The sequence below is a fragment of the Malaya genurostris genome, chromosome 2 (assembly GCF_030247185.1).
Source record: "Malaya genurostris strain Urasoe2022 chromosome 2, Malgen_1.1, whole genome shotgun sequence".
Classification (NCBI taxonomy): domain Eukaryota; kingdom Metazoa; phylum Arthropoda; class Insecta; order Diptera; family Culicidae; genus Malaya; species Malaya genurostris.
In genome coordinates this window covers 108,985,894-109,003,485 of record NC_080571.1, presented here as the reverse complement: position 1 = coordinate 109,003,485, position 17,592 = coordinate 108,985,894, and the positions used below count along the sequence as shown (strand labels likewise).

Here is a 17,592-nt window from a genome sequence, read left to right as displayed (position 1 = left end):
AAGTGATTGCGCACAGTGGGAGCATAGAAAGAAAATTTAAACAAAGAAAGGCTCTTATTGTAAAAAAAAATAAACTACATTATTAACGAAAAGTAAAAAAAAAATTGCAAAATTTGAATAATTTCTGCTTATGGGAAAAATGACCTCCATCCAAATTTCGTCAAAAACATTTGATTACTTGAAAAGAAAAAAGTAACCTCATTTTTGCGTCGACAATGTAAATTTTTGGTTTCAAAATTTTGTATCAATGAATTAAATTTTTAGTTTTTATCTTCAGTTTCATTATGCTCGGCAAATGAAATTGAGTATCAAAAAATATGATTCTATAGATTTAATTACAAATCGAAAGTTGCAAAAAATGATAATCACATGAAGTTCTGAAAATCACCAATCGAATGGCTTGGGTCACAGAGCAGTACACTGAAAATCATTTCTACCTACTTTTTGAGGAGAGATCACTCATTATCGAGCTCTTCTATAACCTACACTCAGAAAAATAAGATAGTAACAGCTACCATATGGGAGGTTAGTTTAACCATACGAGTATAGTGGTTTTCAGCACACAATAAAATCAGATGATGGTAACAATATGCAAGCTTACTTTTACTATGAATGGTTTTGGCTCTAGAATAGTAAAATTGAACTGTATATCGCATGAATAACTACTACAATTGGAATGTTTAGCATAACCGTGAAAGCATCTTATTATTACATTGGACTTATTGTTTTAACTTGTTTTTTTTTTTTTCATAAATACGTTTATTTCTTAAGGCAGTTTACATAAGTTTTTCTTCGCCGCAGCTTCACTTTTACATAATATTCTTATCCTAATTTAATTCTAACATAGTCACAACGTTTTGCATTTATTAAAACATATTCTCTTATTACTTAAATATCATCTTAGGTAACTCGTTTTTAATTATGAAATCTACTCGGAAATATTATTTGAACCAAACGATTAACTTCTATAAATTATAAAATAAGCTGTTATTTTCAGACATTTTGTTAATAATTTCATAAACTGTTTCGAGTTTGTTTGTATCATTACATTATTTTTATTCTAATTTAGCTATTGGTTGAACTCATGGACGCAGCTGGGATCAGAACTAAGTCTTGAAAGGGGCCTTTATTAAATTGAAACTCCAGTTTTCTTTATGAAATGATAAATAAGTTTCATGTATGAAAGGTCACGACAAGCAAGAATGTCTCGAACTGGGATATTGGATAGTCTACCTTGGGTACGCAAAGAATTTATTAGTTGAGATCTGACATCACGATACTCCACGCATGTCCAAACGACATGATCAATATCTCGATAACCTTCGCCACAAGCACAATGATTAGTCTCGGAGAGCCCAAATCGAAGGAGATGTGCATCTAACGTGTAGTGATTGGACATGAGTCTGGACATCACACGAATGAAATCTCTACTCACATCCAGTCCCCTGAACCATGCCTTTGTCGATATTTTCGGAATAATTGAGTGCATCCACCGACCCAGATCATCTTTATCCCAAGAAGCTTGCCAGCTGGCAAGTGTTCTTTGGCGAGACGAGCTATAGAATTCGTTGAAAGCAATTGGTCTCTCATAAATTTCACCCTCAATAGCACCACGTTTGGCTAAAATATCGGCTCTTTCATTGCCAGGAATGGAGCAATGAGCCGGGACCCAGACAGTTTTAACTTGTGTCATGGTATTTTTGACATTTCACATCTGGTTCTTTCGAAACACGGAATTATGGTTAATTTGACAATGGTGAAGACCATTCGAACATGCAAAAATGTTCAAAAGTTATTTCGGTGCAAATATAACAAGAATACATTGAAACCTGCTTTATTTTTCTAATACATTTTTCAATGATTTAACATTATAAATGTAAGATTATCTATAAAATTTTTAAAATTTATTTATAGTATTTTTGAATCTGAGCCATTTTTTTCAGCAATGAAACGAGCGACTTCTTCACTAGTTAGCGCAAGAGCTTGGGTTTTGAACGCTTGTAGACAATTTCTTGGGGAATAATACTGTTCCTATAAAAGTTTAAAAAAAACGTTATATAAAAATTCCATATCCGCTAGAGATATTCAAGTGTCAGACGCGTTAATTGACAATTTGTATAGTCGCACTAAGAAAATACATAGTCGATTGAAAAACACTATAAAAAACTTCTTGTTCTGTTCTGTTCTGTTGTCCTGTTCTTTCTACATAAATTATGTTGATATGAACAATATGTATAGTTCTTTCAAACTTGACAATCTCTATCCAACTATATGTTTATTCATGGTAACATTATTATATTCTGAAGAAGAACTTACTCACATGGTAGTCATAATTATATCACTTCTCAACTTTATGGTGACCGAAAGCTCAATTTCACCTTACTTGTAATTGTCATTGGGACTTTTTCGTTCTTATTTTAATGATTGTCAGAATTACCACGTCAGAAAAGTCATAAAGACAAATAGTATAGTCAAGTAGTAGATTTTTTATTCTAGTGCTTATTACAATACAGATGGTAAATAATCTGATATCATGGTCGTTACTATTATTTGAGTGCATAGTTGAAATGACTATGAGGAACAGGTTGCGGTTACTGTAATATTTTTCTGAGTGTACCTAAAATTAGGTCGTTATCTACTCAAAATTTGAGTTGGTCGGTAAAAATGGGTAGCCAACTTTGGGCAAACTCACATTTACCCAAATTTTGAGGTCATCACTTGTTACCTAAAATTGGGGAGATGCACTTTAATTGATTTAGGGTAGGTCTTGACCCAAAATTATGTAGCGGCTGGTAAGTGTGTAGGCAGCCTTGGGCCACTGCTCGTGAACAGAATAAAAGAGAAAGAATCAACAACAGTCCTGAAATGTTTTTTTTTTAACAAAAAATCGTAAGAAGTTCTCAACACCTAGAAAATCAGCAAAAAAACGTAAAAAAAGTGAATGAATTGTGTCAAGTGTAGAAAACAATTTCTCTTCAAATAAACATGTTATTTTTTATTTTTACTTGTATGATATTATGCATAATATTTTACGATATGATGATAGTTAGTGCGCCAAATATCAACAAATTTACATTTTAATTTTTTATGTATAAATTATCAGAAAATCCTTTTACAAAATATTTACAGTGTGGATAAGGAGCGCGGAATTTCTGTATATATTTCATTTATAAAAAATGTTAAGTGACAAATGGTCTAAGGCTACCGATTTTCCCCAAGATACCTTGCGAGCAATGTTGCCAGTAGAATTAGTTATTCGTTCTGGTAGCATCTCCCCGTATTATACGCAGAGCTGCCATATAAAGTTCTGTGAATCAAAATTAAAAAGGCGGGTGGGTAATGTCAGAGACATAACTGGATGTCGTGAATACGAAAACAACTGACATGTTCCTTAACACTTCCGAATATCAATTAGTTGATCAAATTTATGAATTATGTAAGCATTCCCCTTTTCCACATTTTTCGCAAAAACAAGGAAGGCTTCACTTGATCTAGATTACTGTGAATTTCACACAGCGAAAAGTGCAAAAATCAAATCGAACAGTTCTAGATTTGCACTAAACTAAGGATATTTCCCTTCGATTTGCGAGCAAGAAATCCTAATAGTTCTCTAAAAAACTTTTAGAGCCATTAGAACGACTAATTTTGTGTAATGCTCTCCAGCGTTGCTTCTTCACCAATGCAAATGACTGGCAACTGTGACGTAATCCCTTTTGTCGGAAGCGAAACTAGCTTTGCAAACGACACAAAATACATCTGCTCGCAGTGGCGATAGAATCCAAACTGATCCTATTTTTGTTGAGAGGCTTGTTTTTACCTGATTTCGTTTGTAGCTTTTTCACTAATGGGCGGTCCTAGCGGCTATTAAAATAGCAGCATATAGAATTTTAATTTCGGTATTTCATTTCGGATTTGAATTTCATTGAAAGAAACTATCCGGATGCTATACGGGATGCATTCCTGCTTTTCAGAAGGACCAAATTGTGGAACTCACTACGATATTAAACACTGTTCGGAACATTTTCTCGAACGATTTGTTGTACAGCAGCAGATATTTTGTTCTCTTCCTCAGAACGCGTTCTGATTGGCTGGCGTTAACATGGGTCAAATGAGACAGGTTTTTCAAAAGTGTACTATTGAAATACTTCAATGCTTTTTTCACACGCTTAAGTTGAAAATTTCGATTCTATTGGTAGTTAGATTATATAAATTCTTTCACAAATCACTGAGCTATGAGCTTTCAAAATACGAGAAATGCAATTGAATTATGAATTATCCTCTTTGATACTCGTTTATACCAAACATTTCAGAAAAGCTTAATTTTGAATTTTTTGAGATTATGACACAACTGAATATTTTATCATAAAATTGTGATTATATTTCCGATGGCATGTAGCAAAAATTATGTTGATTCGTTAGATAAAACAAGAGATATTCACGATCAAAAACTTATCACTTTCTCAGAGGGTAAATTTTGAAAAGGCACCCCATAGTAAAGTAAGTCGTATTCACGACAAAATCTTTTCACCATCTGCAATTCACGCATGAATTGCATACAAATCTGTGAAAATCTTGGTGAAACATAAAAAAAATCAGGCAGTTTTTCGGAGTTATCATGAAAAATTTGAAGAACCCTGTGATTTTTTTCTATAATGTGAGAAAATCTGTGATCTGTGTAGCAAAGATGAGTGCAAATCTCTAGTTGGTCAGAAATTTGTGTGAATATGGTAACCCTCATTACATTCGCAACGTTGTGATGGATTGCTGTTCTAAAATGACAGGCTGTCGAATAATTTAAAACTATCAATAATAAAACTCGAGCTTGATGATCTCAACGCGAAGATTTAAAATATGTTCTACATTTGCCTGGTCATGTATTGGTGTTATGTAAACACACTGTGATGTTTCAAATCAGAAACAAACAAACAAAATAAATGATTTCGAAAACGATATAAAGGTTTGTCACGAACTTCTAGAGAACATTTCTCGATGATAGTGAGCTACAGTGCTTTTATTAACACTGTATTATTCAGTGCAAAACATTCCTGCTTATTCTGACAATTTTTGATATGTCATTCGACGCTTTGACATTTCGTCTGTCAGATCTCGCTAACCACACTCATTCACTATTTTTTACCTGGAGCTGTTAGCGGAATACATTCAATAGTTGCACTATTTATGTACTATTTAATTCCACTATTTCACTGTCACGTTATTACACTTTCACAAAGTCACCATACTTTAATGAAGCATAACAAACGTTACAATACAGATACGCGTATTTCGGAGTGTTATTTACATCCTTCTTCAGTGTATCGGTTTTATAAGTTTGCCAGAAAGAATGCTGTAATGCTGCTCCTTTTAGGTATACGAAATGTCTTATTGTCAACGGGTAAACACGGGAAGAAACAGGTTTAGTACGGGTAGGACGGTAGTTTGATCGTCAGCGGAGGGTAACAAACTGAAGAAGTGGGAGATTAAGAGATTAAGTATTTTCTAAATTTATTTGTATGTGTCGGTAATAACTTGAATAGCCAGGAGGGCTTATTTCCTTGGTCACGATTTAATAAAGAAACGGAGTAGGTTTTAACTTATAAAACCGATAAGCTGATACACTTTCGGAAAAATAGTGACTTTGTGAGAGTGTAATGACGTGATATAGTGGAGTTCAACGGTACAACAACAGTACTATTAGTAAGAATATTCTACTAACAGCTCAAATAGAAATAGAGTATTTTTGAAGATTTCTAAACTTTCGGCTGTGTCTAATTTCCATGGGTTGGAAATTTGTCTTCTGATTTTTATGTCGTTGGTAGTGAGTTCATGATCTTCAGAAAAGGCATGTTCAGCTACTTTTGACTTGAAATGATGTGGTAGTCCTTTCTCTAATTCTTTAGATGCTTTCGCTATTTCAGCGACGTGCTCTTTGAAACGGATGTCTAGAGTTCTCTTTGTTTGTCCAATATATATTTTATCACAATGAGAGCACGAGATTTTGTATACCCCAGATTTTTTCAAATTATCCGTAGGATCTTTTGCAGAACCTAGTAAATTTTTCAATTGACAGTTCATGCTGCTGAATACTAAATCTAAACCAAATTTATTTAGTTTTGATTTCAAGGGATGTGCAATGTTTGGATTGATTTGAAACAAATTCGTCGAGCAGTTTTAAATCTGTTCCAAATTTGTACTCGAAAAATAGAACTAGATCTCAGCGTTGTGTTTAACACGGTTTAGTCGTAGATTTAAAATAGATCAACCCATACGTAATAAAACAGAGTTGCGAACAACCTTATGGTGCAGCTGACCCAAAGTGAAACGAATTTCATCTGAATGTGAATATTGACAATACAAACAGAAATTGAGATCCACGACACTTTGAGATATTGAATTTCGAATAATTTTTCAAAATTCAACATTTCACGCATTTTCTTCGACAAAACAAAAGATCTTTCGACATTCATTTTTAAGAGAATGTGGAGTTGATCGGTATTGTTGATGGTAATTGATTGCATATCAATATCGACAGCAGATGAAAGAGAAAATGATTAACTTTAACCGGGTACCAAGTGTCCTTTAAGAATAAGTCTTAAATGTGACTGATGGTTTACCGAGCACTACCATAAAAAAGTGACTTGCAATCGATGATAAAATGTGACCATTTTGGAGCATTGTCACTCACTGTCACAGGTTTTCCACCCTCAGTAAAATGTTTCTGCGCTTGGTTCACGACTTTTGCTTCCCACTGACTGCTGGCTGCCTTTATAGTGGTATTGGTTTTCCTAGGTTAGCCCGGAGTGTTTCATTAAATTCGGCGTGTGATAACGATAGTTAATTATTTGACATTAATGTTACTCCTCGTTGGTCGGCCGTCATCACCGTCGTCTGTTGAGCCGTGCACTGCCTGGTGGACTCGTTTCGGAATCGATCCCGGTGTGTGAGAGTAAGCACTTGCGTGTGGTCGTGTGCTGGCCCCAGAACGGGTGGTTGTGGCATAGATACACCAAGGCAGCAGCCCATCGCCCTGTCGAGCAACAGCAGCAGCAGCTTGCTAGCCTAAAAAAAGGGGGTTCATCTAATACAGTTTTCTTTCGTGTTGTCTCTTTCTAGCTGGATGTTCGCTCAGTTTCTTGCAGTGATGAGTCGGGACGGAAACCACAAAAAGAATCACACACCTACGACAAGTCGAAGCGCAACCGTGGCCGTCACTAGCAAACAAAACCATTTAACGTAACTGTTAGTGTTAGCATTAGAAAACATCCCAGAAACAATATGTTCCGGTGAAGGCCTAAGCTATTGCGAATTACGGTGCCAGCAGAACCAAGAATTATTACTTTCTTCGGTGACAGGACAGTTTGGGAAAGTTTAGTGAACTCACAGTTCGCATTCGATTACGACGCGCTGCTGACGGAATCACGGAACAGAGATTTGTGGTAGTGTGTGTGGTGGATTGTGTGTGAGTTTCACTGTGTCGAATCGGTGGGGTAGAGAAAAGCTTTTGTGTGCAGCCAGTGAAAATTTTCTCGGTTTTTCACCAACATACTTGAAGAGGGGTCGAAACGTGTGTCCCCGATGAACTAGCTTTTATCGTGGAAAAATGCTGAAAAGTGCACGAATGTTATGAAAAAATCGGAAATTTTGGTGAAGACAAATGTTTAGAATTGCCACAAGTGTAATTCCGCTGCTGGTGAATGAAAAAAATGTGATGCGAAAAACGATGATCAATTTCCTAGTATCGAAGAAGAAAAAAGATGGAGAGTAGAAGGAAGCATGTTCGTGCGAGGGTATTTTCGTTGAAAAGTGATTATAATGAAGGCAATTGAAACCAAATTGTTACAAACCAGTGATCCTTTTCATGATCTACGTGAAGGATAACCGTAGAAAATTTAAACGTGACAATGGAAAATGAAATTTTCTTCGGTATTGGAATTGAGTTATGAGCGAATGCCCAGCTGTGCAATGGAACTAGTGTCCAAGCTTTATCCACCGTAGCGCTGCACAATGGTAAATCTAGTTTTTCCTCATCCTCTATAGTACAAGTTTTATCTTGCAAACGTTGAATATGGCCAGGTTTTATTGCACATCTGAAAACAAATGAATAAAAAATCAGTATTAGAAATGAAGGCTGTCGTCTCGCACTGGGAGAAGAGAAAGAAAGCTAACTAGTATCTGAGTAGATAGGAGCGGTAACGAGGGAAACTCAAGTGAAAAATCAATATGTTGAAAATGGAAGATAATTATTATTAATATCGTTATCTTTTGGCCTTGTACGTTACGCATAGGGGAATACATTCGGATTACGATCATCTTGCTAAAACATGGCGAGGAAATATGCAATTGATAAGCGACAGGACGAATAGTTGGCCTCAGAGGGTCGAACCAGTTAGTAACAGCTGTGACCTCCTTTATTGTCTGTGCAGTTTCCCACACTCTCCGTTGTGATTGGCATGCATTAGAGTCATCGTGTGAAATGCCATACACAACCGAGAGGGATTCGATGACGACGTTTTGGTTTGATCTTAGTTACATTAACATGAGATTTATGAGCTTTTGGTTTCCCTTTCAAAAGTTTTATGATATAAACCTCGGAGCGGTAATTGTAATCGCGAAACTTTCTTTGTGCTCTGGAAAACTGCTGTGAACGCTGATAAAATTTCTTAAAATGCATGTTTTCATCAGATTACTTACTTATTTTGAATGTGAGCGAAAGTGAATTATCATGAAACTAGAGAAACTCCAATATATCTGTTTTTTAACGAAAAATATGTTAACATTCGACAGATTGTACTTTGAATTACGCGTTTGATTCCATTGGTTCGAGATACATTTTAGTCTCTTCACAATTGTGCTCAACGCATGCATACTGGTTTCGATAAATTTGGAAACCAGAAATATTTGGCTTAACGGCACATTTTTCTGGTAGCATAAAATTGAGTAATATCATCCTATAGAAGGGGGAAAATAGTGTCATGAAAGAGAGACGTTGGCTTATGGTATTAAAAATGTCAGCTCCTAAGTCATGTTAAATGTTATTGCTGAGAACCGAATTAGAACAGGAGTTGAATTGAGTTGTTCGTAAACGCAACATCTTAGAAGTAACCATAATAATCTTTATAAGCTTAAAGTTAAAGTAAGAAACATATTTAAAATTAAGAAACTATCTATTCGGAGAGTTATTGCGTTCAATTATTGGATGTCAAACCTCGTGAATTGTCTCGTGCATACAAATTTGGCGTTAACAACTCGAAATATGCTGTCACAGGAACAATGATCATTGACCAATAGATAATGGGAAAGCCATCGACTAGTAGTCAGCTTCAAAAGTGGATTGTAATTAAAAGGGGTCGTATTGAAATAATCACCTTAGCATTTGGTTTAGCTCATATAAACGGCTGAATGCAAAAATCGAATAAGTTTAGAAAACCTCGTTCAAATAATTTTGAGTATAAAAACCGCATAAAAACTTAGCAGCATTTCGCATAATACCATTTGGCATAACGCTGTTTGGTATAAAGTCATTTGACATAATCGTATTTTGACATAATGCCATTTGTCATAATAATTATTGGACTCGCAATATTATCATCTAATGTGAAATTTTTTTTTGTGTTTCGATCGAGTGATGTTTTGCAAGGAAAATTCGAACGGTTGGGGGCGGGGTCTTCAGCCCCCTTGCAGAAATCACCTCTATTTAGTTGCGGGCGTCTGCCCGAATTGCCCAAGCTAGGAGCTATCCCTCAGTTATGTAGCGATCGACTGTAGGCGATTAAAAACGATTAGACCTTTCAAAATGACTAATCTTTACGTTACGTCTTCGACTCGTCAGTGCAGAGCAGTCCAAATTGAACTGCTTACTGTAAAAACACAAACAGTTCAATTTGAACCGCTAAGCAGACGTAAAGTTAACGCTATTTGCGATATACTTTTTATATTGCGCCGAAGTTTTAGCACTCTGCACTGACAAGTCGAAGACGAAACGTAAAGAATAGTGAAATCGGTTAAACGGCTTTTAGCCAAACCCGCAAATAATCTTTCAAAATCTCGGTTATACCAAACGACCATCCCAAAGATTTGTAAATATAATGCCAAATGACTGTTATGTCATATGACCATTTTGCCAAATATCCTTTTGCCAGATGGCCATTATGCCAAATGGCTTTGTGCCAAACGGAGTTATGCCAAACGGTATTATGCTAAACGACCTTATGCCAAATGGGATGGCCCCCAATTTTGCATTCAGCCGTTCATTTATACGAGGCACGTCCGGAAAGTAAACGTACTCAATTTATGTAGGGTTAAAAAAAATATTTTCAACATAGTCCCTATCCCTAAACTGATGGACCATTTGAGTAGTACTAGTCTACGTAACTTTTGTGAAATCTGTGAAAAACTTTTTGCTGCGACAGAATTTAGCTTGGTTCGTGACCTTTATTACCTGTTCAACATATATTTTCCATGATGTTTTGAATTCAGTTCGCTTTCATATCTCATCCAAGTCAGTCGATAAAACAAAACCGCTTACGTTCGGGACGGAAGAAACCAAGTACAGTATTGTGTAGTGAACAATAGAACGATATCGAAATGAGTGAGCCAAACGAACAAAAGCTTCCGCCAATACGAAAGAATACAATTATTGTTGACTTCAAATGCATATTGACATTAAACGTGTGCATTGACTTCAATGCAATAAGACAAATGATGTTGTTTACATCCAGTTTTATAAAGAGCTGGATGCAATTCATTTCGCAAAAGACAATAACAATGTGCACTATGTGGAACACGAAAACATTAAGTACAACATTCTAGTATATATGGAAGATAGTGCTATAGAAGTGCGTCTCCATGATCTTCCCTCAAGCGTCATCGATCCTTATATTCGCAAAACTATGTCCCAATACTGAGAGATTCTCTCTATCAAAAAAGAAAAGTGGAAGAACTTTTCCCCAGTATTCTAAATGGCGTACGTTTGGTACGCATGCGCTTGAAGAGGCCTATACCTTCTTATGTGACGGTCAGGATACAAGAATCCCGTGCAAAACACTTGTTAGCTATGACAATCAGGTGGTCACATGTCAATATTGCCAAAAAGCTGTTCACTACGGTAAGCCATGTGATAAACTGGACAAGGAGACAACTACACCAAAGGACAACGGTGCATCCTTCACATCAACCTCAATCAACCCTAGTACACCTGTGACAGCCACCAATAAAAATGAAGCATCCCTTTCAACGAATCCATCAGTATCCTCTATAGAACAAAGTACACCAGCTAACAACTTAACCTCCAACCAACCAGCAACTGCAACCAATGTAGAACAAGGTACATCTATAGCAACTAGCAACGAACTGAAGACTGCGAACAATAAGCGAAACGAAAAGATGACGGAAATCAATAACAATACCATTGATTCGGCAATCGAAGACGTGACGAACCACGAACAAAGTGCCCCTCAATCCTCGCAGGAGGGAAATGGAAGCTCCTCTCTCCCTAGAAAAAGGGTGACAACGAGATCCAATACAAAAAAATTTGTATTTAAAAAATCGGCTCAATCGGCCACTTAAAGCTTGTACGCAAATTGGCCTGAATAAAAATATCTTTTAAATAAAAAAAAATCATTCAAACTCCGCAGGTGCTCTTGTGGCATTTTATTCCAGGCTGCCGAAAGCTGTCGTTTAGAGCTTTTTCATGATTTTTAGACCAGATTTCGGTCTCTAACATACTCCTGACAGCGAAGTCCATAGGTTGAGGTCCGGTGAACTCGCTGGCTACTTCGAGCAAAAATTGAACCTTTAAAATGTTCCGCAATTCAGAATTAGATTGTCTTTCCTATATGAGCTTCTTGGAAAACACTATCTCTAGAAAAAGTGATCACCAAATAGTAACTTAGCTATGGAGGCATTCCGAGCATTCTAGTAGACGTTTGTGCGTTTGAGCTTGCATTTAATTGCAATTCAATGGAGTAAAATCGTACGCAACGGGGAATTTTAACAAATTTTCTCTTCTGAGCTTTACACATTTATTTAAAGGAACTTTTCTCCAGTTTAGATTTCTGTTCTAAATGTCTGAATTGAGTCTTTAGTAGATTAAGTATGGGGACTTAATGTAAGCTTTATGAGAATTGCACAAGTCAAGTACTTATGGTAGACAAGTACAAGATGAGACTCTCGATTGAACGCCTGAGAGCAAAAATCGGATAGGTGCAACTTAGTTTGGAAAATCCGTTTAAGTATTTTTGAATGCAAAAATCGGATAAAAACATTGAGAGCAAAAAACGACAAAATAACTTTGAATGCAAAAACCGGACAAAAACTTAACCCGTTCTTCCAAAACAAATGTATTTATCCGGTTTTTGCATTCAAAATTTTTACCGACTGTCGCTGTGGACGAAGCATGGTTTGCTTGTTTGTTGAGGGCAAAGGTTTTTGTCCGGTTTTTGCATTCAAAGTTATTTTGTCCAGTTCTTGCAGAAATGATGTTTTTAAACGATTCTTGCATTGCAAAATCCATGTCCGTTTTTTGCTCTCAATGTTTTTATCCGATTTTTGCATTCAAAAATACTTAAACGTGTTTTCCAAACTAAGTTGCACCTATCCGATTTTTGCTTTCAGCCGTTCAATTGTCTTTACAAAACTTACTTTACAGTATGTATGATGCCACTCTCAACAGCTGTTTTGAGATCTTTTCCCGTAGTTCTAGTTTATTGGTAGTTCACCAACTTTTCATTATTTTCATTATTCCCTACAGAATGCGAAGAGTCGTAGTTTAGGCGTTTCTCTTAATTCTCTCCTCCAAACGATTTTAAGGACTATTCACACATATCCGATCCGGTGCAGTGCCGGCACGACACCGTGCCTGGATACTAATATTATCGATTTTGTTTTAGGCTTTGTTAAGACGTAAAGCCATCCCCGTCCCTGTTCACCATCTTCATTGGAATTAACAAGATCTTTTTTTTTGTCACTAACTTTTTCGTTCCCCTTTCCCTGTTTTTTCACCATCTCGATGGCAACTAATTAGATCTCTGTCGTTTTCAAACATTTTGTTCCCACACCCCTTTTTTACCCCGTTTCCCACAATATTTACTTCTTTTTTTCATTCTCTTCCGTAACATCACCATCACCGGAAGACCGCTCCAGTCAATGACCAGCATGCGGGCCAACCGCCGGGCCTTCGTAGCCTGGGGGTGTATCCCGCGGACCCTCACGGACCGAAGAATGCGGCCAACATAGAAAATTACCATCGCCATCTGGAATCATCTCATCCTAAATTCAATTCACCGGCCACTACCGATCGCCAGATACTATATTACATAATGATACTACTCTAGTTTTAAGTTAGACGATAATTAAGATTAGTAAATACCCTTGGCATCTTAGAGCTTAAGCAGTGTGCCTTAATATTATATTATATTATTGAATAAAAAAGACGTAAAGCCGCTTTGAGCTAGTTTTAATATGATCAGTATCTAACGGGAAACAGATTGGAAAACCGACATGTGAACACAATGATGTAATGAAAACCGCGAAAATGTTACCGCAGAGACGGGACTCGAACCCGTAGCTAACTCCTAACCGGGGAAATTGTTTTACCAATTAAACTACCCTGCATATGAAAACACATGAAGAGAAAGTCCAATTGATTGGACGAAACTAAGCATGCTTCGCTCTACTTAGCCACTAAGGTATTCACTTACAGTCCCGTATCGACGGAAACAAATTCAACAGAAACACATACAATGATCACGAGTCTATTTCTACCCATCTGCTTTTGTCGCACGATACTGATTTGAGACTTTTGTTTTTGTCTATTTCGCTATCTACGGGATAACACACGATAGTTTCATCCATCGATTTAATGGATCTCCACTAGTGTGTGGTAGCAGCAGTGACGATTGTGTGATCTCAAACACAATGGTAAAGGTAGACAAACCTTTTATTGTCCTTCAACGATTTTGTTTTAGGCTTTGTTAAGACGTAAAGCCGCCTTGAGCTAGTTTTAATATGATCAGTATCTAACGGGAAACAGATTGGAAAACCGACATGTGAACACAATGATGTAATGAAAACCGCGAAAATGTTACCGCAGAGACGGGACTCGAACCCGTAGCTAACTCCTAACCGGGGAAATTGTGTTACCAATTAAACTACCCTGCATATGAAAACACATGAAGATAAAGTCCAATTGATTGGACGAAACTAAGCATGCTTCGCTCTACTTAGCCACTACGGTATTCACTTACAGTCCCGTATCGACGGAAACAAATTCAACAGAAACACATACGATGATCATACTAATATTATTTCATTCGTTTTCTATGGGCGCATTCACACCTATCCGACACAGGGCCGTTTCAGTGCAGATCGCTGTCAGTGTAACGTCCGTCCAGTAAATTCAAATTCGACGTCACCGATATTTTTTTATCTTCACTCACGTCGATATGTCACTGCCATTGCTGTGCCGGAACGGAAAGGTTCCGACAAAAAAGACCACTGACGGCACACTGAAGGCATTCCCACTGAAACGTCACGGAACTGAACCGGAACGGAAATGTGTGAATAATCCTTTAATCTATCTAACGGTGTTATGCCGTTGCTTTCATGAGCGTACGTGAGAAATAGACTTCCGTTTTGGAGATTTTGTTTTCTACTTAGGGTGTATTCGGAAACCGTGAACCAGCATAACCGAAGTGAGGTTATTTGGCCATCAATTAATGGGATCCTCTATAGGACTTCTCATGTTGAGATGTCGTATGTTTAAAATATCACAATTTGTAATTTTCAGCACTCATCATACCGGGATTTCGGAATAGACATTCGGATCCGGACATAATTCAATAGCAAGATTGAGATTGATGTGAGTTTCAGTAGGCGTCTTCTGGTCCCTACTTCGGGAATTATTATACTGATAAGAACATCAAATTAATATAGTTTATATGACATTTAATACTCCCCCATGAAGAATTTTTTTTAAATTAAGTTTCATGAACAATAGAGTACTTATTATATTAAAGTGCAAATAACTTGACAATTCATACTACGTTTTCAGAATTTTTTTACAGTTTCAATATTGTGGATGACGCAACTTTCTTTTTCAAATTTTGGCGCCTTTCCCACTTTCTGTCAAGTGTTACTGGAAATGCAGTCATCGATGTTACGCATTTGTATAGTGCGTGTCCGAAGTACCGACTACCACCGCTCTCAATAACGCGCATCTTTTCTCTAGAGTAAAGTCCAATACTTACATGCAGGGGAACTATTTCTTTTATCGTTTTCGCTAAAACATGTTCGACAAAAAAAAGTACAGGTGTGCAATGTCAGAGACATAACTGGATGTGGTGAATACGAATAAAACTGACACTCTTTCTTTATACTTCCGAATATCAATTAGTTGATCGATTGTGTTACTTGTGCAAGCTTTCCCATTTTTCACTACTAGAATTTGAAACGATACACCCAAACTACAGTACAGATTAGTTACATCAAACATTCTGGCACACAAATATTATAAAATAACCAGTATAGTTCTTTATAACAAAATAATAATTTTCGATTTACAAAGAAGCAATCTTTATAGTTCTTTAGGTAACATTTAGAGCCATTAGAAGAGCTGATTTTGCATAATGTTCCACATTGTTGTCCGTTTCTCGTTGTATTTCTCTCCAATGCAAACGACCACCAACAGGATGATGTAATCGATCTTCTTCGAAGGGAAACTGGCACTGCGACCTGAACGTTTGAGGCTTTATACTACGCAAAAGGTCTGCTTTCATTGCCAACTGCTCCACCTGACGATCGAAGTCCATATGAAAGCATTGCCGACTTCTCCACCTGACGATTGAAGTCCGAATGAAAGCACGACCTAAGCGTTTGAGGCTTTATACCACGCAAAAGGTCTGCTTTCATTGACCACTGCTCCACCCGACGGCTGAAGTCCAAATGAGAGCACGACCTGAGCTTTTGAGGTTTGGTACCACGCAGAAGGTGCACTCTCCGAAGCTGCTGGTCCCACGACGTCTGCTTCCGTCCAACGCACAAGAAGAAATGATCGATTTTTGCATTTTTTTGCATAAATATCTGTTTATTAATCTTATTTTTGTGTATTACATCAACATTTTACAGTACAAGTGTTTTGACCCTTTGGCCTTTCATCTTTGTTGTTCATACGATTCGTTATTAATATTAGGTGTTTTAGTTACTCTTGTTTTACATACTAATGTTTAATCATAATATTTATTTTAATTATTTATAAAATGTCTACCTACTTATAACTATCCTTAACCTAATACGTACAAATTTTGAATTATTTGTATTTCAGAGATTGAGCACCTCTCTTCAAATTTCGTGCAGTATTGTTCGAATTTTTGTTCTAGTATATCCAGGGAGGCCATCTCATGTACTTCACTAGTTCTTGTCCAAGGGGGTAGATTTAGAATCATCTTTAAGATCTCACTTTGAATGCGCTGAAGCCTAAGTTTGTGTGTTCGTGCACAGCCCCGCCAAACAGGGACTGCGTATTCAATTGCGGGGTAGATGATTTGTTTATAGACAGCCATCTGATTCTTCAGGCATAGTTTAGATGTTCTACAAATCAGCGGATACAGAGACCTAATGAGTATGCTGCATTTTTGAACGATTTTGTCAACATGTGGCCTGAATATCAGATGTCTGTCAAAGGTGAGTCCTAGATAGATAACTTCGTCGGACCATTGAATGACCTCATCACCGAATCGTATTCCGCATTCGTCTGATGGAACAAGTTTTGGAGATCTTGAATGTGGAAACAAGATGACCTGAGTTTTTGCTGCATTGATCACAATTTTCCAGCTTGTAAAATATTCCGTTAAAGCGTCCAGACCTGTCTGTAGTTTATTCTTCAGAGCATTAATGACACGACCTTTGTAAAGAATGGCAGTATCATCAGCAAATTGTGACAGAACACCACCACCTGGAAGAGGTGGGATGTCTGATGTAAAAATGTTGTATAGAATGGGACCTAGGATACTTCCCTGGGGTACACCAGCAGGAATAGTAAATCTTTCTGAAAGTGCATTATTCAGAGAAACCTGGAATGCTCTATCTGCAAGATAATTTTTGATAATTTTAATAAGATACATGGGAAAATTATACCGATGCAGTTTAAACACCAGACCATCGTGCCACACATTATCGAATGCCTTTTCAATATCCAATATTGCCATGGCAGTCGTTTTGGACACTGATTTGTTTTGCTGGATGACGTTGTTAACCCTTGTGAGTTGGTGGATGGTGGATCTTCCTTTCCGGAACCCAAACTGTTCTTCCAGAAATATATCCTGTTCATCTGCGAAAGCAAGAATTCGCCTTTGTATTGACTTTTCAAACAGCTTGGATAGGGCAGAGAGTAAGCTGATGGGCCGATAGCTCTTGGAAAAGGAAGGATCTTTCCCCGGTTTCAAAACTGGGATAATTTTAGCTAACTTCCACATTGAAGGGAAGTAACCAAGCTCCCAGCACCTGTTAAAAATTTTAGCTAAGAAGACAAATGAGCGAATACTCAAATGTTTCAGCTCAATGTTGAATGTGTTGTCGAAACCGGGGGCCTTCATATTTTTG

At 37.1% G+C, this 17,592-nt stretch overlaps 1 protein-coding gene across 7 annotated transcripts in view; it reads left to right on the top strand.

Moving 5' to 3' along the window:
* The first annotated feature begins 7,157 nt into the window (after positions 1-7,157).
* LOC131428555 (regulating synaptic membrane exocytosis protein 2) overlaps positions 7,158-17,592 on the top strand; it is a 146,688-nt gene continuing 136,253 nt past the window's right edge. For 3 of the 7 annotated variants that reach the window (XM_058592595.1, XM_058592593.1, XM_058592597.1), the window contains exon 1: positions 7,158-8,004. The gene's annotated coding sequence lies outside the window, so the exon portion shown is untranslated. The remainder of the gene's footprint in view (positions 8,005-17,592) is intronic. The other 4 variants (XM_058592598.1, XM_058592600.1, XM_058592594.1 and 1 more) reach the window with 2 other exon arrangements.